The sequence below is a fragment of the Notechis scutatus genome, chromosome Z (genome assembly GCF_049901735.1).
Source record: "Notechis scutatus isolate UNSWTSFEM ecotype Mainland chromosome Z, rNotScu1.2, whole genome shotgun sequence".
In the NCBI taxonomy this organism is placed as follows: Eukaryota; Metazoa; Chordata; class Lepidosauria; order Squamata; family Elapidae; genus Notechis; species Notechis scutatus.
In genome coordinates this window covers 87,446,366-87,471,320 of record NC_142025.1, presented here as the reverse complement: position 1 = coordinate 87,471,320, position 24,955 = coordinate 87,446,366, and positions in this window count along the sequence as shown.

Below are 24,955 nucleotides of genomic sequence, written 5' to 3'. Positions count from 1 at the left end.
AGTCCCCAATGCATCACTACCAAAGTTTAGCCCAGTAAGAATACCAGTGGTGTCACTGTGTGATGAAATAGTCTCCCATGGTAACATCTAGCTGGTTAAACAGTGAAACTTTGGAGTAGTGATCAGGGCTACTCATGTACCATTTCAATATCTGTACCATCAACCTTTATAATGTTGAACTAAGTTTTTAAGTCTGTGTAATGTTTGCTAGTGATACAAAATAAATAAAAAATAAAAATAAATAAATCCAGGGGCATTCCAAGGGGAGGGTGGATAATGGAGGGATTTCAAGATACATACCATTTTCAGATCTGGTTTGTATGAATGTCACTTGAAAAAGATCCAGCTCAGATTAAGCACATTCTTCAGAGACCTCGTGGATAAAGGTCATTTTGAATTAGAATGTGTCCTGCTTGTCACAATGCTTCCTCTTCCATCAACATCTCCTCTTTGTATAGTACAGTTATTTCATGATGTTCTTTTTAACTTGGTGCATAACTTTTCCAGATTACAGCCATATCCAATCTTCTGCCCTCCCTCAACAAAATGAGCTCATTCACATCTCTTACAATATTTCTGGCTGCAGAGTACATGTGCTGTTTAATAATGCTAAGCCTTACTTCAGAAAAGTCCATGGAACAATCTTTCTAAATTTGGCCAATATATGATGAGAGTTCTTCACAAGCCTGCAAGATCTCCATTAGCTTGTGCTCTGTAGTAAGAAATGAAATTAGAGGACTTCAACAATCCTTCATCAAAACTGTGCTTCATAATTCTGCAGCCTAAAATAAAGTTTAACAACCATTTCCCCATGATTAAAAATGATTATTATTTTTGTTCTGGCCAGTTTTAATTTCCACAGAAAGTCTATTGTTATAATGTTTGCTCCCTGCTTCTCATAAGTTACCATGATAAAAACACTATACAAGATATATAGATACACAGTAATAAGATATAGAGGTCACAGTGCCTACATAAACATATATAGTCTTAGCTTAAAGACCATTTGAAGTTACTACTAATCTCTCTAGAGCTGGTTATCATTTTTTTGAAGTTCTGACAGCTGCACACACCCCTCCCCCATGGTAATGTGTTTGCATTTTGGGTGCATGGCAACTGGCTCACATTTATGTTTGCAGTATCCTGTAGCCCTGTGACTATGATTTTCAGTGGGTTTGCCAGTTTCTGTCTAATTCCAATTTTCAGCAGTAAACACCCATTGGAGAAAGTGGACTCATTGAACAACCACTTGAACTGCCACGAATGTTTATGATCATTGCAAAAAGATTATATAATTAGGAGTGGTTGTGTGGTGACTTACTTAACAACTCCTACAACTTATGACTGTAATTCTGGGCTCAATAGCTATCATAAGTTGAGGACTACCTTCAATATGTTGAAGCCTTCAGTAATGTATGCTGCAAATAGGAATATTTTGAAACACTAGCTAGAAGAACAGACCTAATGCATATAAGTTCAGGTAGTCCTTGACTTACAAATGAGCTAAAAAATTCTCTTGCTAAGCAAGATGTTTGTTGTGTGAATTTTGCCCCACTTTACAAGTTTCATTGCCACAGTTGTTACATGAATCACTGCAGTTATTAAGTTAGAAACATGGTTGTTAAGTGAACCTGGCTTTCCCATTGACTTTGCTTGTCAGAAGATTGCAAACAGTGATCACATGACCATGGGATGCAACTGTCATAAATATGAGTCAGTTGCCAAGTATTTGATCATGTGACTATGAGTATGCCGCAACAGTCATTAAGTGTGAAAAACTGCCATAAGTCACTTTTTTCACTTCTGTGCTGTTGTAACTTTGAATTCTCACTAAATGAACTGTTGTAAGTCGAGGATTACCTGTATTAGTAAAATTGTTCACTAGCTAGAATGGTAACTATATAATTTCCTTTAAAATTATTTTTTGGAGCAACAGATAATTCTGGAATGTCATTTTAGGACCATCCTTGGCATCTAATATAAAATTGTTCGTATATTCCAGCAGTGCTTTGATACTGGCCTGCTTGTACTTGCTTCTCAAATAAAAAATCCATCTCAGTAGCAATTTCAATAATAATAATAATAATAATAATAATAATAATAATAATAATAATAATAATAATAATAATAATAATAATAATAGTAATGACTCTGACAATCATTTTAAAGAAGGTGAACTATTGATACAAACTTGCAAAGAAAGGATTGAAAATTTTTCATTTGTTGTACATGGATGATTTGAAGCTGTTTGGTAAATCAACTGAACTGAATTCACTAATTGAAAGCACAAAAGAATTTAGCCAGGACATCGGCATGCACTTTGGAATTGACAAATGTGCAACAATGGCAATCAAAGCAGGCAAGGTCATAGAAGATGATGGAATAGAACTTGACAACGAAGAAATGATAAAGGCAACGAAACCAGAAGAAGGCTACAAGTACTTAGGGATTTTAGAAGCATCTGATTTAATGCATAATAATGTCAAGGAATCAACTTCAGCCAAGTATGTTAGAAGAATTCGATTTTAAAGTCCAAATTGAGTGGTAGAAACATCATAAAAGTAATAAATACCTGGGCTATACTTGTGATTCGATACTCTGCAGGAATAATTGACTGGACCCAGATGGAGCTGGACAATTTGGATAGAAAAACAAGGAAGCTTATGACTATGAATCATGCCTTGCATCCTAAAAGTGATATTGATCAATTATATCTACTGAGAGTAGAGGGTGGCCAAGATCTTCTACAAGTAAAGCAGACTGTAGAAGAAAGAATGGCTTGAATGACTACATCCAGAAAAATGAAGAGCCAATGATTAAGGAAGTACATGAAGGAGGCCTTTTGAAGACAACCAAGTAAAAAGCTGAATGCAAAAAAGAAGTAATTGAGAAGCGAATTGAAAATTGGAAAAGCAAAGCTAGGCATGGCCAATACCTGAAAAGTATTGAAGGCAAAGCTGACCAAAAGCTTACTTGGAATTGGCTAAAATCAGGTATACTGAAAAAAGAAACTGAAGGCTTTATTTTGGCTGCTCTAGAACAAGCCTGCACAAATTGCATGAAGGCAAAGGTTTAGCAAGTCACCACCAACAGCAAATGCCACCTCTGTAATGAGGAAGATGAAACAGTTGACCATTTAATCAGTGGATGCAGCAAAATTTCACAAACTGACTACTTAGAACGCCATAACCGAGTTGTTAAAATCATTCACTGGAAACTATGCCAAAAGTTTGGATTGGAGTATAGTAACAACTACTTGGAACATCAGGTTGAGAAGGTTCTGGAGAATGAAAAAGTTAAGATCTTGTGGGATTTCAGAATTTAGATGGACAGGCACTTGGCAATCAAACACCTGACATAACAATAGTTGGACAGAAAAAGGTTTGGTTCATTGGCATTGCAATACCTGGTGATGCACGAATTGTAGACACACAGCAAGAAAAAAAATGTTTTCATATAGAAACATTTTAAAGGATCTGGAAAAATGATTACAGGTCAACTTAAAATCATATTTTTATAGATGAGTTAAATATACAGAATACAGAGGTATACTTTTCTACCTAATCCATGAATGAATGCTGTAGCTACAATTAGGCTAATTTTTGCTTGAATGACAGCACTCTAGCGCAGTCATCGCCAACCGGTGGACCACGGCCCACTGGTGTCTGCGAGAAAATTTTGGTGGTCTGCAGAGAAATGTCATCCCAGAGCATTCCCCAAAGCAATTAATCCAGGCTGCGCGGGAACACAAGGCTACGCCGCCCACATGGCCCAAGGAACCCTCCTTGCCCACTCACTCCTTACCTGGCAAACTTGCTTGCTAAGTTGCTATTTTTCCTATTTTTTTCTGACCATCAGCTGTTCTGCTGTGCTGGGAGATTTAGATTAGCTAGAAAGCAAGAAATCGTTGAATTTCTTGCTTCCTAGCTAATCTTTAGATCTTCGGCTTTGCTTTTAAGCAGAGCCAAACCTCCCGTAGGAATGAAGGGTCTACTATTCAGTACAGACTCAGGCAGCTGATGACAGAAAGATAGATCTCTGAATCTGTGATTCTGTGAGCAACTCAATCTGCCTGCCTGCTTTGCCTGATTTTGGGTAAAATTTGCTCTTTTTTTTATAAAAAGTTCAATATTTACATAAATATTTATAATATTTACATACAAGCCATGCCCAGCCAGTCACATCACCACCAAGCCAAGCCCACAAATTAGGCCACACTCAAGAACCGGTGGTTAAGAAATTTGAATCCCACCCCTGCCTCTGTGTATTTGTGTGTGCGTGTGTATCAGAGAGAGGGGGGAGAGGGAGAGGGAGAAGTTCTCTCTCAGATCTCTCTCTCTCTCTCTCCCATCAACATCAGCAAGCCACCATCAGTCAAAATTCATATTAGTGGTCCCAGGGATTTAAAATTATGAGTTGGATGGTCCCTGAGGTCCAAAAGGTTGGCAACCCCTGCTCTAGTGTGGCCTTTCTACTAGAATGGGATCATAGAGCGGCACAGTGGTTAGAGTGTAGTACTGCAGACTACTTCTGCTGACTGCTTGCTGACTGCAATTTGGCAGATCGAATCTCACCAGGCTCAAGGTTGCTTCAGCCTTCCTTCCTTCCGAGATGGGTAAAATGAGGACCCAAATTGTTGGGGGCCATATGCTGACTCTGTAAACAACTTAGAGAGGGCTGTAAAGTGGTATATAAATCGAAACGGTGGGATCTGATCACAAACTGTTTCAACTCCTCTCCTTAGGATGCCCCTATAGGGCATTGCATGCCAAAACAACCAGACAAAGAGACAATTTTTTCCCTTGTGCCATCACTTTGCTGAAGAGCTAATTTCCACAGTACTATCTTAAGTCTAACTATATTTATTCATATAGTATGGCTGTATTACTATTAACCTTCTCATCTTTTCTACCACCTTCTCTTATTGGTATTATTATTATGATTTGTATTACTCTGATGTATCACACTTAGCCAGTGGTGGGATTCAAAAAAAATTTTACTACCAGTTTATGGGCATGGCTTGGTGGGTGTGGCTATATGGTCATGTGACTGGGTGGGTCAAAAGACAGAAACTCACTTTAATAATGCTCTTGCTTAGCAACCAAAATTTTGGGCTCAATTGTTGTCATAAGTTGAGGACTATCTCTGCCTTCCTCTGCATGGTAGCCTTGCTAGTAAAATCCTTCCCTTTTCTGGGAATTTCTCCTCTGCATTAGAGGCACCAAAATAACCAAGATGATATAAGGTCTCCTGCTGGAGCAGGGGATTGGACTAGATGATCTCTGAGGTCCCTTCCAGCCCTGGATTGCTGTGCTGTTTCAAAGCATCCTCTGAAGCGGCATCTAGTGCCAGGGTTTGTGGTCCTTTCTTCCTCTCCTTTTTCTCTCCCTCCCTCCCTCTATCCTGTTATGTATTAGCATACTTACCTGCTATTGGTTGGTCCATGGTGGAGGGAATTTTGAAGAGCCGTCACTGGCCACAGCCGTGAGCAGCCCGATTATAACAAGGGCTGCCGCGGTTTCTTCGGAGCTCAGTCCTATGCGGAAGTAAAACAGATTGGAATCATGCTGGTGTCTTGAGTCTCATTCCCGCGACTTAACACTGGCAATGAAGGTGGGATACTGAGACAAAGGGAACCAGCTAGCATGTGGCGAACGATGAACACTGGCAACACATCGAGGTGACATGGCCAGAAACAACACGCCACCCGCACCATTCGACCCGGCAACCGAAGACTGGGAATCGTACATCGACTGATTCCTCATGCTCCTCAAAGGAAGCGACCTCCATAATGTATCCGAAAACAGGAAGAGAGCTGTATTCCTAACCCATTGTGGTCCAGCGGTATTTAAGATGGCCAAAGCGTTAGTGGCACCTACCGACATGAAAATGATGGCCTGGCCGGACCTGGAAAAATTACTGAGGGCTCACTACACACCAACCATTTCCTGCTTAATCAAAAGACATGAATTTTATTGACGTAACCAAAAAGAAGGCGAGAGCATTGGTGATTTCATTGCAATGCTGCGGGATCGCCAGAGCATGTGAATTCTAAACTTGGATGAAGCCATGAAGGACCGAGTGGTCCTGGGACTGAGAGACCTTACACTCCAGGGCCGATTATTAACAAAGCAATAGAGGAAGCTACCGCTGCAGAAGCAACGCAGAAATCGGCAGCCGCCATGCAGAAGATGAACAAAGTGACACCGGAGACCCCCCAAAATACCGCCACAACCCACCATGAGGACATTGAGTCCCCATCAGAAAACGACAAGGAAGAAGAAATCAACTCTGGGCAGAAAAGGGCAGAAAGGACTGGAATGGGAAAAGGAGAGAATTTCATTGTGCCGGTTCTGAGGGGAACCATCCACGTTCCAAGTGCCGTTTCCTGGATGCCATTTGCAAACACTGTGAACAGCAGAGACATATTGCTAGGGCATGCCAAGCAAGAAAGAACTACAGCCCTAGACAAAGATGGAACACCCCCCCCCACCCCCCCGACAGAGAGAAAGACAAACAGGGAGCCATTGGAACCAAGACAACAGAAGCAGGCGAGGGAAAGAAGCAAGCTATGGAAAGGAAGAAACACACTAGATGGTGACCATCGGACACTCCAACACAACAAATGCCAAGGAAGTATATGTCCAGGTCACCATAGAAGGCCAGCCGTGCCGGATGGAAGTGGATTCAGGATCATACTTGTCAATGGTATCATGGGACACCATAAAAAGACTGATACCAAACATGAGCTGGGAAGAACTCGAAAAACAAACAAAAACACTGAAAGACTACCAAGGGAACACAATCCCCGTAGTAGGTACCAGAAAATTCAAGGTAACATTCAAAAAATACACCAAAATTCTTCCATTAACCATAGTCGACCAGAATTGACCCAGCCTTTTGGGACTCGAATGGTTTGCACCATTAGGAATCAAGGTCACAGGGATGAACAGCATAACCGAAACAGAGTGGAAAGGCGACCTGATGGAAGAATTCCGAGACGTATTCAATGGAGAACTGGGCAAGTACCAGGGCTCCCCAATTTCCTTTAGTCTAAACCCAAATATAGCCGCCATAAGACTAAAAGCAAGGCGCATTCCTTTTGCACTAAAACCAAAAATCGATGAGCAATTGGATAAACTCATCGCACAAGGAGTTTTAGAACCAATTGACCACGCTAAGTGGGAAACCCCAATTGTTACACCAATCAAACCGGATGGGTCGATGCGCATCTGCGGGGATTAGGGACAAGGCACGCACTGACAGTGCTGGGACACCCAGCCATGAACGGATGGGTGGAACGCATAGTACGTTACACAAAGGAAACGTTACAAAAGCTGGGGCCTGGGGACACACAAGAAAAGATAGATAAGCTACTAAGCATTCAGCACATGACACCCAGTGCCACAAGAAATAAAAGTCCAGCAGAGTTACTAATGGGGAGGAAACTAAGATCACACCTAGACAGGCCACACCCCACATATAGCCCAGAAAAACCAGCAGATTCCTCCAGTAATTGCCGCACATTTCAAACAGGGGACCCAGTATACGCAAAAAATCTCATGGAGGAACCATTGTGGATACCAGCAAAAGTGACCCAGATAATAGGACCCCGTTCATACAGGGTAGACACCAAGGACGGGAGGAGCTGGAGGAGACACATAGACCAGCTCAGAGCTAGAGCCATGAAGGGAAACCTAAACAGACCCATGGAAGAGGGGGGGAGACCCCTCAAACAGACAAAACCCAAATAGAAAGGGAGGAGGAGACCCTCCACGAACAAGAGGAATAACAGAACAAACCCTGACAACTATGCAACAACCACTACTAACACTAGCCCCAGTCGGGAAATGCAAACACGTACCTGAGGCCAGGGAAGAAGGCAGGTCGAGGAGACAGGAACAGGTCCAGAAGGATAGCGGAAAAGCCCCTGGCGGGAGTGGCCAAACCAACTCAACCAGCCAGGAAATTCCTGGCAGGAACGGCATGGCCGACTCAACCTTCCAGGAGCTTCCAAGAAGACGGACAGAAGGAACAACAGATCTGTCCAAACAGTCCAGAGGCCAACCCACAACTGAGTTGCGCAGGTCCGGTTGAACCCATAAAAGCCCTGCCTACCTATGTGATTACGTACGGTGGCGAGGCTCAGGTGGTTGGACCAGACCAGGTGGGGAGGGTGTTATGTATTAGCATACTTACCTGCGATTGGTCGGTCCGTGGCAGCGGGAATTTTGAAGTGCCATCACTGGCCACAGCCGCGAGCAGCCCAACTATAACAAGGGTTGCCGCGGTTTCTTTGGAGCTCAGTCCTATGCGGAAGTAAAACAGATTGGAATCATACTGGTGTCCTGAGTTTCATTCCCGCAACTTAATATATCCATCCATCCATCCATCCATCCATCCATCAATCCATATCTCATTCAATTTCTCTTCCCTTCCATCTTTCTCCCTTCCCTCCCTCCCTCTTTCTTTCTTTCTTTCTTTCTTTCTTTCTTTCTTTCTTTCTTTCTTTCTTTCTTTCTTTCTTCTTTCTTTCTTTCTTTCTTTCTTTCTTTCTTTCTTTCTTTCTTTCTTTCTTTCTTTCTTTCTTTCTTTCTTTCTTTCTCTCTCTCTCTCTCTCTCTCTCTCTCTCTCTCTCTCTCTCTCTCTCTTTTCTTCATTTCCTTTTATAATTTCCTTTTTGTTCTATTAGATACAAACTGCTTTCCATCAGATGATTGAATACTGAATTTGCCAGTACTCTTGTAAAAAATTTGAACATTGTTGTTAGACAAGTAATTGGGCAATAGTTGTTTGGTTCTGTGCCCTTTTCTGGATCTTTCATTATCAAGTATGTTCAACCAGCTGTTAGCCATTCTTTGCTTGATGCATTTTGAAGCATTTCATCAAATTGAGTGGCCATGCAATGATGGAGGCTGGTCAGATGTTTTAGCCAGTATCCATGCGCACTCCAGTTCTTGACCTTCTTTGCTTGTTTTGCAACCATGTCAGTTATTATTACAATATTCTCCACTGTGTTTCATGTTGTTTGTTGTTGAATATCTTTGATCCAGTTTTGTTGTATTCCACTGGGTTTTCCCACAGTTCTTTCCAAAAGTTCAAAGTTTTTTCTTTACATGGGTGAACATTAGTTTGGACTCGATTTTCATCAAGGGACCAATAGAAGAGGTGTTGGTTTCTTCTGAGCTGGACATTTTCATGATGTTGTTTTATTTGTCCTTCGTATCTTTCCATTTTCTTTGCTGTTGCTATTACACATTGTTTTAGTTCTTCCATAATTTCCATTATTGTTTTTTCCTCCAGGTTGTATTTTTCGCATGAACTATTTTTTTGTTCTCTAGTTTTCCTTCTTTCAAATACTTTAAATTGCTGACACCCCCTCGTAGTTTTTTTTATTTTATTTTCAAGTCAAATTTTCCACTTTGGTGTTCTAGTGGGTTTCTTTTTTGGCATTTTATAACCCAGTTCTGCAGTTATAATGGCGGCTGTGCTATACATTAGTTGGTTGGATTCATATAGTGTTCTGGATGGGATGGAAGTTAAAATATTGTTCACGGCAGTTAACAGATCTTTCATTCGTTTGCTATGCACTTCGCGAATGGTAGGAAGTCTTTTTCGTTTTATGTTTTCTTTGATGTGGTTTTCAATCTTTTATTTCAGTATTTTTGCTAGATCACTTAGCTGTATACTTTTGAGTTGTTGCACAGGAGGATCTTCATCCTCTATGTTGGTTTCTTCCACTGGCTGGTCAGTTTGTTCAGGTGTTGGAGCAGTTTCTTCAGCTTGTTCATCATTATTTGTTAGCTAATATTTTAGATGTTGCATCTCCACATCTGTGAAAACTTTATTATGGATGATTAAATGTCTTTTATCCATTAATCTTTGTTCTGTTACGTCACTTTCCGGGTGTTTTTCCTTTCACAGTTGCATGGTTCTTTTTTGAAATCCCCTGGCTATTGGTTCTGACTGGTAGTAATATTTGATGATTTCTAGATATTATTCGGTTGTCCAAGTTTTGAGCTTTTGTTCCAGTCACTTTGCAGTTGCACACCCTGCAGTTTCTGGTTGTCTTGCAGTGACAACTGAGCCCTGTAGCCCCTTTTTCGACAGATGTCCAGGAGCAATAGCATCTGACGTGGTCCTTGTTGACCTGAGCAACAATCGATCCGGTGTGGAATTTTGTTGATTTCTTCTCATCATTAGTGATGGTAAGTGCCTGGATTGGTTCACTGTGGCTAAGCCATTATTGATCCAAAGACGGTAATCCCATAACTGTAGGAAACATACCGGATCAGGAATTAGGGATCAGGAATCATTATCATTATCATTATCATTATTATAATTCTCAATTCAATTCACAGAGTGGGACAGGTAAAAACTTAACAGTTCAAGTTCTAACCAAGGACCTAATAGCTGTTAAAGTAATGTCTGAGTACGTAGGCAGTTCCAAGTAAGGTGATTTTTTTTGCAAAGTCAGAATATTCAGACCTAATACATTTCATGTATCTAGGCAACCTTTTGAGTATTGCTCCAAGGGCTCCTATCACTATTGGCACAAACATTGATTTCTTCCTCCATAATCACTCAACTTCAATTTGCTAACCACAAAATTTTGATATTTATTCTATTTTTCTTTTCAATTTGTGCAATCCCTGGTATTGCAATATCAATGAACCAGACTTTTTTCTTTTCCACAATAGTGATGTCAGGTGTGTTGTGGGCCAGATGTCTGTCTGGATCCCAAAGTCCCACAGGATCTTGACTCGCTCATTTTCAAGAACTTTGTCAATTTGGTTTTCCCAGTAATTTTTTCTGCATTCAAACTCAAACTTCTGCCAAAGCTTCCAATGTATGATTTTGGCAACTAGATCATAACGTAGATAATCAGTCTATGAGATTTTGCTGCAGTCACTAATATGGTAATTCTAGTGGTGGAATTCAACCGTTGTAACAACCGATTCAGTGATTGTGCGCTTCACACTTGCATGGTGCGTTCCACTGCTTAATTGTTCTCACTGTTAGTTCTAGGTTACTTCTCTTCTTGATTAGTTTCCATTAATTGTTTCTTGTCCTGCCTCATGGTACTTTGGAAAATAGGTTGACCCTCTTTGTTATAGCAGTCCCTCAAATATTGGAACACTGCTATTATGTCACCCCTAGTACTACTTTTCATTAGACTAGATGCAACCGTTCTTCATGTTTTAGCCTCCAGCCTCCTAATAACCTTTGTTACTCATTTCTGCATTCTTTCCAGAGCCTCAACATCTTTTTATAATATGGTGACCAAAACTGGATGCAATATTCTAAGTCTTACTAAAAAAATCACAATCAAAGGTAGATTGAAGATCCATACCCTCTTTACTTCCAGTAACTTAAGAAGGCTAAAGAGAAGGAAGAATGTGTCATTCAATTGCTGCCGTGTTCTAACTATCGCAGGTCCAAAACAAAAATTTCCCCTCCCTCCATTCCCTTCACACAAAAGATTCAATTTCACCCGTGCTTGTTTTCCCTGAGTTACTGAAAGGAAGCCATGAAGCTGGCAAATCAGCATTCTCTTTCAGGATTTGCAGCAGGTCATGAGCAATGAATTCTAGTAAGGCACAAATCTTCCATGGTCACAAATACAGAAAGAAATATAGAGCTAAAAGTAAATTGTCTCAGTTCTCCAACAATCAACTAGAAATAAAATAAGATAAAATGACAAAAAAAAGTTGTCATAAAAGACAGAAGAGGAATGCAAATTAAAATAAGCAAGAAAATGGTAAGGGAATGCCTGGCCATTCTAGAAGAGTTCAAATAAATAAGGACATGACAGATTACACCCCAGAGTTCTGAAGGAACTTGCAGACATGATCTATGAACCACCAAACCGTGTTTGTCAAAGATCCTGGAGTACCCAGTAACTATCTGAGAATTGGAAATAGTTGTTGTAGTTTCCATCTTCAAAAAAGATAAGGGGCCGGGTGGTGGTGGGGGTGGCGTTTGGTGGTGGTGGAACAGATCAAAGAAACTATAGACCAATCAGCCTGATATCAATACCTGGGAAGATTCTGGAAAAAATTATCAAGCAACAGATCTGGGTATATAATCTGTAGATATAATCTCGTATACTGTAAAGTGTGAAATGTGTGCACAGTTCTGATTACCATATTTCTCAAGAGCTATTGGAGAGCTGGGAAGTCACAAGCAACCAATTCAAGCAGTGAAATGAATGGAGTAATAGTTCTTTTAAATGGCAATGTAGAAATGGTTTGTTGCTACCTTCCTCTAGATTTTTCTTTTTAAATTTACTAGTTTAACCTAAAATCTTAGTATTCCTTAGATGAATCCGAATCCTGTTTAGTTTGGGGGCCCAAAGCTGGCTAAATGGTGCCACCTGCTGAGACCCTAGTTTTTGGCACAATATAACAATTCTTCCCCAACTGTAACACACAATGCTGCGCCTAGAAAACCTTTTTCTGTTTTTCCTTTCAGTTTCTGACTCTCCTCATTCCACCACATTTGCGCTGTGTACTTCTCCATTGCAACCATCTCTTGACTCAACCATTGCAGCTAGGAGCTGATTCTGCCACTTCTATGCACAAATACCAGAAGTGGGAGGAACTGGGCAGCCTATTGAAACTACAGGAGCAATTTTGATGGCGAATCATAATGATTTTTTTGGGGGTGGGCCTTATGTCGAAGTACCCCAAAAGTCAATGACAAATATTTCATAAATATAAGTGACTGAGACTTTATCTCTGTGTCACACCTAATAATGTTCAAATTAACCAAGCCTTAGACACAAGTATTTGGTGCTATCGGTAATATTTTGTTCTCTCCATTTCTCCTCTCCATTCCCATTTTCCCTTGCAATAATTTTGAACAATTATCTAGCACTATCTGCCATTCCACAGTCAGGCACACACTACAAGATGACAGAATAAATCAGAAAGAAAACACATATGTCCATAGTGATATATGCAGACCTGCACAATTACTTAATCCTAAAGTAGCTCACGAATATACAATATTCAATACAACATGACCTCACCCCTTTCCTAAGAGGTCTGTAGGGAGCGTGCATAAGCGCACCAATGTACCTACCGTCCCTGTCCTATTGTTTCATTTATTTTTCTTATATGTATCCTGTTATGAACTAATAAAAACTATTTAATAAAAACTTGTCAACCTCACGAGAAAGCAGGCTCGTAATCCTGCACCTTTGATTGGCCCATGGATAGTGAGCAGGGATTGGTTCTTACGGAGCAGCCTGATTGGCTATTAGTTGAACATCTCTCATTGGGCACAATTTAAACGTTTGAACACAATTCATTGGTTAACGGGTCAGCAGCCAGCTCTATAAAAGAGCTGCTGCTGCCCAAGGTTTTTGCTCTGTTCCGAATCCTTAATAAAGAGTTGAAGTTCACTAGTTCTCTGACTCCTCTCCGTTCCTTGCGCCCATGCTCAGAATATAACACTGGCGACGAAGGTGGGATACGGAGACAATAGAGCTGACTGAACACTACAGAGCGGCAAACAGAGCACGTGGCTGAACGCGCACCAACAAAGGCAATATGGCCAGTGGTGCTATACCACCCGCTCCATTTGACCCGGCAAACGAAGACTGGGACTCGTATATGGATCGGTTCCAGATGTTTCTGGAGACCAATAACTTAAAGGATGCTACAACCGGCAAGAAGCGAGCAATATTCCTGACCCATTGCGGGCCTGCCGTATTTAAGATGGCGAAATCACTTGCAAAACCGGCTGAGGTGAAATCGATGGATTGGGACACCCTCGCGCCCCTCCTACGGGCCCACTATGCACCCGCAGTGCCAACACTTGTCCGTAGGCACGAATTTTACCAGAGGGACCAACGGAAAAATGAAAGTCTTGCAGACTTCATCGCTGACCTCCGGAACTTGGGTGGCCTTTGTGGGTTTTCCAACCTCGAAGAAGCTTTGCGAGATCGCATAGTTCTGGGATTAGATGACCAGACGGTGCAGAGCAAGATCATGGCCAAAGGGGACATTGATCTTGCCGATGCCATCGCAGACGCTACCGCAGCAGAAGCAACCAGGAAGTCGGCCGCTCGAATGCGCCGCACCAACGCACCGCTCCGTCAACTCGCGAATGATACCTCGCCTCGCCCCGAGAGGCACTCAACAACAGCGCACCATGAAGACCTGGAATCCCCATCAGAAAGTGATGAGGAAGAGGTCAACCGACTCCGGTCCGAACGAGACCAACAAAACCAACGATTTCCATGACAATGCGCGGGTTGTGGGGCAAACCACTCACGACCCGATTGCAAATTCCTCGATGCACTCTGCCGTTCCTGTGGGAAAAGAGGCCACATCGCAAAGGTCTGTAGAAGCAAGCGAGGGTCCAGCCCAAAGTGCAGGGAGAATAATTGCAGCCAGTCTACAGGATTCCCTCCTGCGAATCGAAACCGCCAGAACCACCAATGGAACAACCACTCCTACAGAAATAAAGCACTTGCCACTTCAACGAGACAAGAAGAGGCACACCAAATCATTACCATCGGCCACGCTACATCCTTAGATGCAAGAAAGATCCGAGTGAAGGTCGCCATCGAGAACCAACCTTGCGTGATGGAAGTCGACTCGGGGTCATCTCTCTCAATGGTTTCCTGGAAGACCTTCAAACAACTAATCCCGGCCATCCGTCGTCAGGACCTCAGCCCCCAAAGGATCATACTCAAGGATTACCAGGGCAACAGAATCCCGGTCGTCGGTTCCAGCCAAGTCCAAGTCTCCTTCAAAAATCGTATCGCGTCACTACCGCTGACCGTTGTCGACCATGACCGGCCTAGCTTATTAGGCCTACAATGGTTCGCCCCGCTCGGGATCGAGGTAGCCGGCGTCCACCGAGCCGAGAGCAACGACTGGGAGGAGTCTCTCGTCCAAGAATTCCAGGACGTTTTTTCAGAAGAGCTAGGCAAGTACAAGGGGACCCCAATATCGTTTAACCTCAATCCTGAAGTAGCTCCCATCCGCCTTAAGCCTCATCGGGTGCCTTTTGCACTAAAACCAAAGATCGACGAGCAGCTCGATAAATTAATAGCCCAAGGCGTTTTAGAATCAACCGACCACGCCCGTTGGGAAACCCCAATTGTAACACCCATTAAATCAGATGGATCGTTAAGAATTTGTGGGGATTATCGGGCCACTTTGAACCACGCACTTCAGCAGAGTGCTTACCCGGTGCCGGTGGTTCAACACCTTCTCCACTCCCTGGGTGGTGGGAAGATATTCGCTAAATTGGATTTAGCACAAGCGTACCAACAGTTGCCCGTAGATGCGGAAACTGCGGAAGCACAAACTATCGTTACGCATAGAGGCGCTTTTAAGTGCAATAAACTCCAATTCAGAGTGAGCGTAGCTCCAGGAATTTTTCAAAGTTTAATGGAGAGACTTTTACAAGGCATCAAAGGGGTCGTGCCATATTTTGATGATGTTTTAATCACCGCCCCTAATAGAGACATCTTAGAAAAGCGTCTCAGAATGGTTCTAAGGAAATTTAAAGACGCCGGCCTGAAGGTTAAAAAAATAAATGTCAACTGTGTACTGAGAGGGTGGAGTTCCTGGGATACCTTCTCGATAGTCAAGGAATCCATCCCACTGATAACAAGCTAAAAGCGATTAAAAACGCCCCAACGCCTAAAAATAGAACAGACCTCCAAGCCTTCCTGGGGCTCATTAACTTCTACAACATTTTCTTGCCCCAGAAGGCGACCGTAGCGGAGCCCCTACACAGACTTCTCGATAAAAGAGCAACCTGGGTCTGGGGACATCGAGAGGAGCACGCCTTCCAACAAGTGAAAGACTTACTAACCTCCAACGCTGTTCTGATGCAGTACAACGAGACTTTACCCTTAACTATTACATGCGACGCTTCACCGTTTGGAGTGGGAGCAATCTTAAGCCATGTACTACCAAACAGAAATGAAGCACCTATTGCATTTTTCTCACGAACATTATCAAGAGCTGAAAGGAACTATAGCCAACTCGATAAAGAGGCCCTTGCTGTTGTATCTGCTGTGAAGCGCTTTCACGAATACGTGTATGGACGAGCATTTACAATAATCACAGATCACAAACCATTGCTTGGTATTATAGCGGGAGACAAGCCAACCCCCTATATATTATCGCCAAGAATGACTCTTTGGTCTGAGTTCCTAGCTGCCTACAATTATCTGTTGCAACATCGCCCGGGGAAAGCCATTCCCCACGCTGACGCTTTAAGCCGTTCCCCACTTCCGGAAACTGTCAACGACCCAGCTCCAACCCTCACGACGCTCCAAATCGAAATGCTGCACTCGCCGCCACTAACAGCAAGAGACATCGCCATCGAGACAAAACGGGATCCTGTCCTGGCACGAGTTCTCAGCTGGGTCGAACGAGGATGGCCAGCCGACCAACTCCACGACGATTTCGCGCCATTCAAGAATCGGGCAGACAGAACTTTTCTCCCAGAGAGGCTGCGTTCTCTGGGGGGATAGAGTCGTCGTCCCAGAGAGGCTACAACAGACTGTTCTAAAAGTATTACACGAGGGACATCCGGGCATCGTGCGCATGACGGCGCTCGCACGAAGCTACGCGTGGTGGCCGAGCATCGATAAGCAGATCGCAGCCTGGGTAACCACGTGCCAGAAGTGCCAGGACGTTAGCAACGCCCCACCTAAAGTGACGCCAACCGAGTGGGAAACCCCTTGGGGTTCGTGGTCCCGCATCCACGTTGATTTTGCGGGACCCACCAAAGGACACATGTTTTTATTTACAGTTGACGCCTATTCAAACTGGCTAGAAATCCAGAAGATGAAGACAACCACAACAGAGTCAGTCATTAATAAACTGAATAAATTATTCGCAACGCATGGGTTACCAGACGTTTTAGTTTCTGATAACGGGCCCCAGTTTACTGCCCTAGCTTTTGAACAGTACCTAGCGGACCGGGGCATCCGCCATGCACAAACCTCGCCAGCGCACCCTGCGGCTAACGGAAGGGCGGAGCGAATTGTACAATTCATCAAAAAAAACCTACATAAAATGGACTATGGGGACATCGACGACAAGCTCAACCGAATACTCCTGCTTCAACACATCACCCCACACAGCATCACGAATAAGACGCCTGCCGAACTGTTAATGGGGCGGAGACTTCGCTCCCACCTCGACCATCTCCATCCTTCTTATTCACCAGAAAAACCTTTCGGATCTAGCAGGAAGTGCCGCGAATTCAAGGTAGGCGACTTGGTGTTTGCTAAAAACTTTTCTGGCGACCCATTATGGGTCCCTGCAACCATTACCCAACCCACCGGCCCCAGATCCTACCGCCTACAGACTAATGACAGGAGAGCATGGAAACGCCATATAGATCAGCTTCGATCCAGATTGGCACCCACCTCCCGTGACTTCCCTAATTCGCAAACTAAGGGGGAGGGGATATCGAGGAGGCCAAAAACGAAATAGATGACAACGTAATCATGGGGACCCAGCAACCTAACCAAAGAAACGCGCAACCTGAAGAAGAATCAGGGAGCGGGGTGGCATCACCGCGGGGAAATAGCACGAGGGAGGCAAGCCCACGGGACCCGGAAGTAAGCCTAGGAGACTGGGATAACAACAACGATAGCCGTGCCGAGTCCTCCCGCACAGAAACGGAACTAGCCGTACCAGAAAATCTTGAAAGCGTTCCACTGGAATCGGACTGCAGACAAAAACCGGTGGAACAGCGAAAATCAAACAGGCAGGTAAAACGACCTGCATATCTACACGAGTATGTTACCGCACCCCTCAAACGGAACCTAGGGGGGAGGGGTGTTATGAACTAATAAAAACTATTTAATAAAAACTTGTCAACCTCACGAGAAAGCAGGCTCGTAATCCTGCACCTTTGATTGGCCCATGGATAGCGAGCAGGGATTGGTCCTTACGGAGCAGCCTGATTGGCTATTAGTTGAACATCTCTCATTGGGCACAATTTAAACGTTTGAACACAATTCATTGGTTAACGGGTCAGCAGCCAGCTCTATAAAAGAGCTGCTGCTGCCCAAGGTTTTTGCTCTGTTCCGAATCCTTAATAAAGAGTTGAAGTTCACTAGTTCTCTGACTCATCTCCGTTCCTTGCGCCCATGCTCAGAATATAACATATCCATATCATGTATTCATAGCTATGTTTATACTTATACCTATTATCTTGTAAGCAATTGACAAATAAATAAATAAAACAATATTCAGATTTATAATCAAGACAAATTTATAGGCCAATTAAAACTATAATGCTGAAAAGGGCTCTCTGGAAGAACTAAAGGAGCAAAATGCTTCAATGGAAGAATTCAGAAGGCAATCCTATTATTCTTATTTGAATGCTTTTTAGGAAGAGTAACTTTATTTGAATTAAGAAATTAACCAGGTGAATGAATCAACTTTCTTGGAGGTTTCAAGCCACTTTTGAGCAGAAGGATTTCAGTCTTTTTAAAAAAAATAAATACTCTGAAATGCTAACTGAAAATAAGCTGTAAACGTTCCTTCATTTCCAAAATATACAGTGTCGAGCTCACAAATTGTATTATACAGATTTTTTTCCACTATTGTGCATTCAGGGTTAAGCCTTGGCTGAAATAGAATTCAATGTGTACACGTTGTGCTAAACTGAAAGCAAGCAAATTATGTTCTGATTCAGGGTATTACAGGTTGTCCCCCGACTTACAGTAGTTCATCTAGTGACTGTTCAAAGTTGCAATGGAACTGAAAAAGTGACCTATGAGTATTTTTCACACTTACAGCCTGTTGTGAAGCGGCGGAATAACCTGAGGCAAACACGGAGCGAACTTCAGCTTTTACTTTATTGTAACAATAAAGGGTTGCCGCGGCTGCTGCGCTAACAAGGCAGCCAGCTGGCGGACAACAGCTGATGCCGTTTGACAGCTCCCTTTTATAGCCGGCTGTCAAATGGCATCAGCCAATAGGAACGGTCCATGTTCCCGCTGGAAACACGGACCGGAGTGAAGACTTCAGCTCAGTCTTTTCTGAAATCCACACTCCTTTCTCCCAGAACGGAGCATGCGTAGTCCTTCAGATAACTTGGGCGCTTGCGCAGGCGGCCAGATCTTCTAAGTTCTGACGAAGCTGCTGCTGGAAGGAACTTTTCTGCTTGTTGGGCAACTTCTGGTGCTGACGAAGCTGGTGTCTCAGCTTCAGGCATCTCTGGGCGAGGGATAGATGGCTGTTCAGGTAGACTTGTGTTCCTGTCAGATTCGTGGGAAGTTTCTTCGGGCGCCGGCGGTTTCTCTGTTGCAGAAACGTCTTGAGGGCCATCTGCAGATGAACTCCAACGCCTTCCAATCTGCCCAGGCATCCACAAAGGGTGTCCCGCATAGTTCCGGGCATAGACCTGGTCATTCTCAGCGAAATCCCTTGCCTGGCTATTTGACCCTAGGGGCGTGACCGGGGCGTAATGCAGATGGAGTCTGTCTAGGGTGGTCCTCAGACGCCTACCCATGAGAAGTTCAGCCGGAGACCTATTAGTGGTGGCACAGGGAGTTGTGTGCTGGGTCAGGAGATACTTAGCGAGCCTAGAGTGCCAATCTATGGGCCCAAACCTTGCCAGGGCCTCCTTAACTCCTTAGCCCTTTCAGCCAGGCCATTACTGGCAGGATGGAAAGGAGCTGTAAGTGCGTGCCTTATTCCTAGGTTGGCTAGGAAGACTTCAAACTCACAGGAAGTAAACTGGGGGCCGTTATCAGACACGATGGTGTCAGGGAGGCTATGGGTAGCGAATATCCTTGATAGAGCCTTAGTGACAGCTTCTGAAGTTGTGGTGGTCATCAAGGTCAGCAATACCCATTTAGAAAAAGAATCAACCATCACCAGGAATGTACGCCCATGAACGGGGCCAGCCAGATCAATATGGACCAAGGGGCCATGGAATCTTCCCACCTGCCTGGAGTGGATGTGGGTGGAGCAGGTCTGGTAGCTTGGCATGGCTGACAAGCATTCACCCAACTTGTAATCTGAGCATCCATGCCTGGCCACCATACATAACTGCGAGCTAGGGCCTTCATCCTGACAATGCCAGGATGGCCCTCATGCAGGACCTTTAAAATTGAGTCTTGCAACTTGGAAGGGATAACTACCCTAGTTCCCCAAAGTAAACAGCCTTGCAAAGAAGATAGTTCTTGCTGGCGAGTTTTGAAAGGCACGAATTCGGGGGCATAAGGAATTGCTGGCCACCCCCTTTCCACCCAGTCAAGAACTTGGGCGATTACCTTGTCCCTGGCAGAGTGGGCAGCGATATCAAGGGCAGTGATGGGAAGTTTGAGATCGTTGATCTGGAAAACAGCATTAGTTGGTGCAGGATCCTCCACAGGAACAGGCAGGGGGCAGCGACTAAGAGCGTCAGCGTGGCATAGACTCTTGCCAGGACAATGAACCAGTGTCTAGGAATAGGCAGCCAGAAATAATGTCCACCTGGTCATTCTTGGAGACAAAATCTGAGGAGTTTGTCTTTCACCTGACAGAAGGCCTAACAGAGGCTTGTGATCCGTAATCAACTCGAAATAGTGTCCATATAGAAACTCATGGAATTTTTTGACAGAAGCAACTGCAGCCAAAGCCTCCTTGTCAATTTGACTGTAGTTGCGCTCTGCTGGGGAAAATGTTCTGAAGAAAAAGGCAATGGGTGCCTCAGAACCGTTAGGCGGTCTATGACTTAAAACAGCACCTATGCCAAAAGGAGAAGCATCTGCTGCTAAAACTAAAGGTAAATGCTCATTAAATTGGATCAGGACAGCATCGGATGTAAGTAATGATTTGACAGCACGGAAGGCATGAGCTTCCCTAGGTCCCCAGTGCCAGGAGGATTGCTTATCCAAGAGTCTGTGCAGAGGCTCCGCAATGGAAGCTTTATGTGGCAAAAATGAAGCATAAAAGTTAAGAAGTCCTAAAAAGGCCTGGAGCTCAGTTTTGTTAGTTGGCGTGGGTGCCTTGTGAATAGCCCTTACTTTGGATTCGATTGGGTGAATACCAGAGGCGTCAATTCTGTATCCCCAAAATTCTACCTGTGGAGTGGCAATAGTGCACTTGTCTTTCTTTAACTTAAGACCATGCTTCTGAAACGATCGAGGACCCCTCTGACTCTTTGCAGTAACTGAGACTTGTCAGGGGCAGATATTAAAATGTCATCAAAACATGGAATTACACCCGGTAATCCTTGAAGAAATCTTTCCATTAAGGACTGGAAAATTCCTGGGGCCACACTTACGCCAAATTGGAGGCGCCTACATTTGAAAGTGCCCCTGTGCGTTACAATAGTTTGTAGTTCAGCGGCTGTGTCATCAACAGGGAACTGTTGATAGGCCTGTGACATGTCTAATTTCGCGAAAATGGTTCCTGGCTCAAAAGAATGTAGGTGCTGGATAACAGCGACTGGATAAACGCTGATTTGTCAATATTTATTCAATGACGTCTTGTAATCTGTGCAGATTCTTACACTACCATCTTTCTTCAGGGGTGTCACTATTGGGGTTTCCCATTTTGCGAAGTCCACAGGCTCTAATACACCCTGTTTAATTAATTTGTCAAGCTCCATGTCTAATTTGGGGCGGATTGCAAAGGTACCCTTCGAGGCTTTAAACGGATTGGTACTGCCTGAGGGTCCAAGTTGAAAGATATTGGGGTTCCTGAATAACAGCCCAGCCCCTTGCTGAACACATCAGCATAGTCATTAAACAAGGTGTCTATTTCAGCATTTGTAATAGAGTGGATTCCGCTTATATGGAGGCCAAGGGCAGGGAACCAGTCTAACCCCAACAGGCTAGGGAGTGCACCATCCACTACCACTAAAGGCAAGTGACCTTTAAAATTTTGAAATTGAATAAAAAACTTGCCTTTTCCGAGGATTGGGATGGTTCTGCCTTGGTAGTCACGTAGGGTTAACTGGCAGCCGTGAAGCTTCTTCTTAGCCATTCTGGGAAGTAGTTGTTTCAAGGTGCTCCATGAGATGATGGACAGTGCTGAGCCTGTGTCAACCTCAATCCTGCAAGGTTTCCCTTCTATAGAAACAAAAACACTGATTTTGTTAGAGCCTTTGTTAGTCAGCTTGGCTTGATAGCAGGTAAAACAGTCTTCAACTTGTTTTTGGAAATGTTGGGTTGTCTGAGGCTTTTGGGCGAAAGTCTTTCCTGCTTGACAGATCCTGGCTAAATGACCCTTCCTCTGGCATTTTAGACAAATGGCATTCCTGAACTTGCAGGATCCCCTGAGGTGGTTTCCCCCACATCTTAGACAAATGGGCTGAGGCCGTGGAGGTAGATTGGGGTTTGGCCTGTTCTCCCTTTGACTGGTTTTTTTTGCTGCCTGAGGTGATTTACATCATTAGCCTCTTCATAGCCTTCTTCTGTGGAGGCTTCATCGTAATGGATGGCTGAGCTGCTCTGGCTAATTGGATTTCCCTGAATTTCTGCTGCTGAAAGTGCTGATAGTTCAGCAGCTTGAGACTCTTCAATTGCTAATTTAAGGGTTAAATCCCCTTTAGCCAATAGACGCCTTTGTAGCCTTAAATCCCTGACTCCACAAACTAGTTGGTCTAATAACATGTCTTTCAGATAGTCTCTAAACCCACAATGCAAGACAGCTGTTCATAGGGCAGCCGTGTACCCACTAATAGTCTCTCCCTCAGCCTGAATCCGTCTCCTAAAAGCATGATGCCTGGCAATTCGGGATGGCTTAGGGGAATAGTGGTTGGAAATAATTTCCTGCAATTCTTCCCATGGAACAGTCTTAATTGAACGTGGAGCCAATAATGCCGTAGCAGTGTCAAACACTGTGGCTCCGCAAAAACTTAAAAAGTAGGACTTTTTCCTATGGTCGGAAATGTCAGCAAGGTCTATGGCATCTAGGAAACAGTCAAATCGGTTTCTGTAGAATTCCCATGTTTCAGCTGTTGGTCTGAAAGGCGGGAATGCAGGGTTCGAAGTCATCTCAACTCAGCGGTGCTGGATCTTTCGAGGAAAGTTGAAATTCGCGCTCGCGAATAGTGACAGAAGCTCTTAAAGTGACATACAGCTCAGTAGTGACTTCGGCTCTTTTTGTAGTGACTTCGCTCAGCGATTCTTTGCCCGGTTGCCTCTTATATATATCCCGCCCTCATCACCAGTGTTGTGAAGCGGCGGAATAACCTGAGGCAAACACGGAGCGAACTTCAGCTTTTACTTTATTGTAACAATAAAGGGTTGCCGCGGCTGCCACGCTAACAAGGCAGCCAGCTTGCGGACAACAGCTGATGCCGTTTGATAGCTCCCTTTTATAGCTGGCTGTCAAACGGCATCAGCCAATAGGAACGGTCTGTGTTCCCACTGGAAACACGGACCGGAGTGAAGACTTCAGCTCAGTCTTTTCTGAACGCCACACAACCAGTGGCGGGATTCAAATTTTTTTACTACTGGTTCTGTGGGCATGGCTTGGTGGACATGGCATGGCTTGGTGAGTGTGGCAGGGGAAGGATACTGCAAAATCTCCATTCCCCCCCCCCCACTCCTGGTGGAAGGATACTGCAAAATCTCCATTCCCCGCCATCCCACTAACCTGCTTTCCAGCTCTGTTCTCCTGTGGAGGGCAACAAAAGACCCAGCCGATCAGCTGGGACTCAGGAAGCAGAGAATAGTTGGGGGCGGGGCCAGTCAGAAATGGTATTTGCCGGTTCTCCGAACTACTCAAAATTTCCACTACCGGTTCTCCAGAACTGGTCAGAACCTGCTGAATACCACCTCTTCTTACAACTGTTGCTTCATCCCCATGGTCACATGATCAAATGTCAGATACTTGGCAACTGACCCATATTTATGATGGTTGCAATGTCCTGGGGTCATATGATCACCTTTTGTGACCTTCTGACAAGAAAAATTTGGAAGCCAGATTCTGACGTAATAACTGTGAAAGTTACTTAACAACTGCAGTGCTTCACTTAATGATTGTGGCAAGGAAGGTCATAAAAATGGGGCAAAACTCACTTAACTGTCCCGCTGAGGAACGGAAATTGTGGGCTCAATTGTGATTCTAAGTCGGGGATTACCCAGTTCCTGTCTTTATGGTTTCTAACCATGTTTTATGATAGCCTAGTAGAATATGTAAATCTAACCAGCTACCATTTAGTCAACCAATCATATCTTAACATGAACATATTTTAACATGATGTTGGACATTAGCAAATACAGTCTTTGATGCAGATTTGCTTAGAGTTAACACTTCTGCTTAACTTTCTGATTCCTTTAGGCTGCATTATTTGTAGAACTCTCTTCCAATGTCATTCTGGTGGAAATAAGGCCATAATACTGTGATGACGAAGCTATGGCATGTGTGCTAGAGGTGGCATGCAGAGCCCTCTCTCTGAGCATGTGAGCCATCGCCCCAGCTCAGATCTGCTGCGCATGCATGCGTGCACCTCCCACCGGCCAGATGGTTTTCGGGTCTCTGCTGTGCATGTGGGGCGTGCACACACATTGCATTTTGGGGGTGCATGCACTTGCACTTTGGGCACTTGGTGCCAAAAAGGTTAGCCAACACTGCTATAATACATAATGATACATACTGCCCATTGAAAATGCTTGGGTTTGCAAACAGTGCTGTTTATTTTATTATTTATTTTATTAAATTTATTGGTCACCCATCTTTCCACAGGGTAAATCTGGGTGGCTAAGTTACAGTATCTCTTAATCATGGTTGTTGAATAAATGATAATAGTTATGTTATACATTATAATAAGCCAAACATATATACTATGTACTGTATATAAAAAGGACCCAGCCACTGCCCTTCCCAATATTTTTTACCTCTTCCAAAGATTTTTTTTAAATAAATAAACTATTATTAGTGATAGCTGGAGACACTTTGTATATGCTCATTCATACTCATTAACAGAAATCCGTGTGATTTAAAAATGAGCTGTGCAA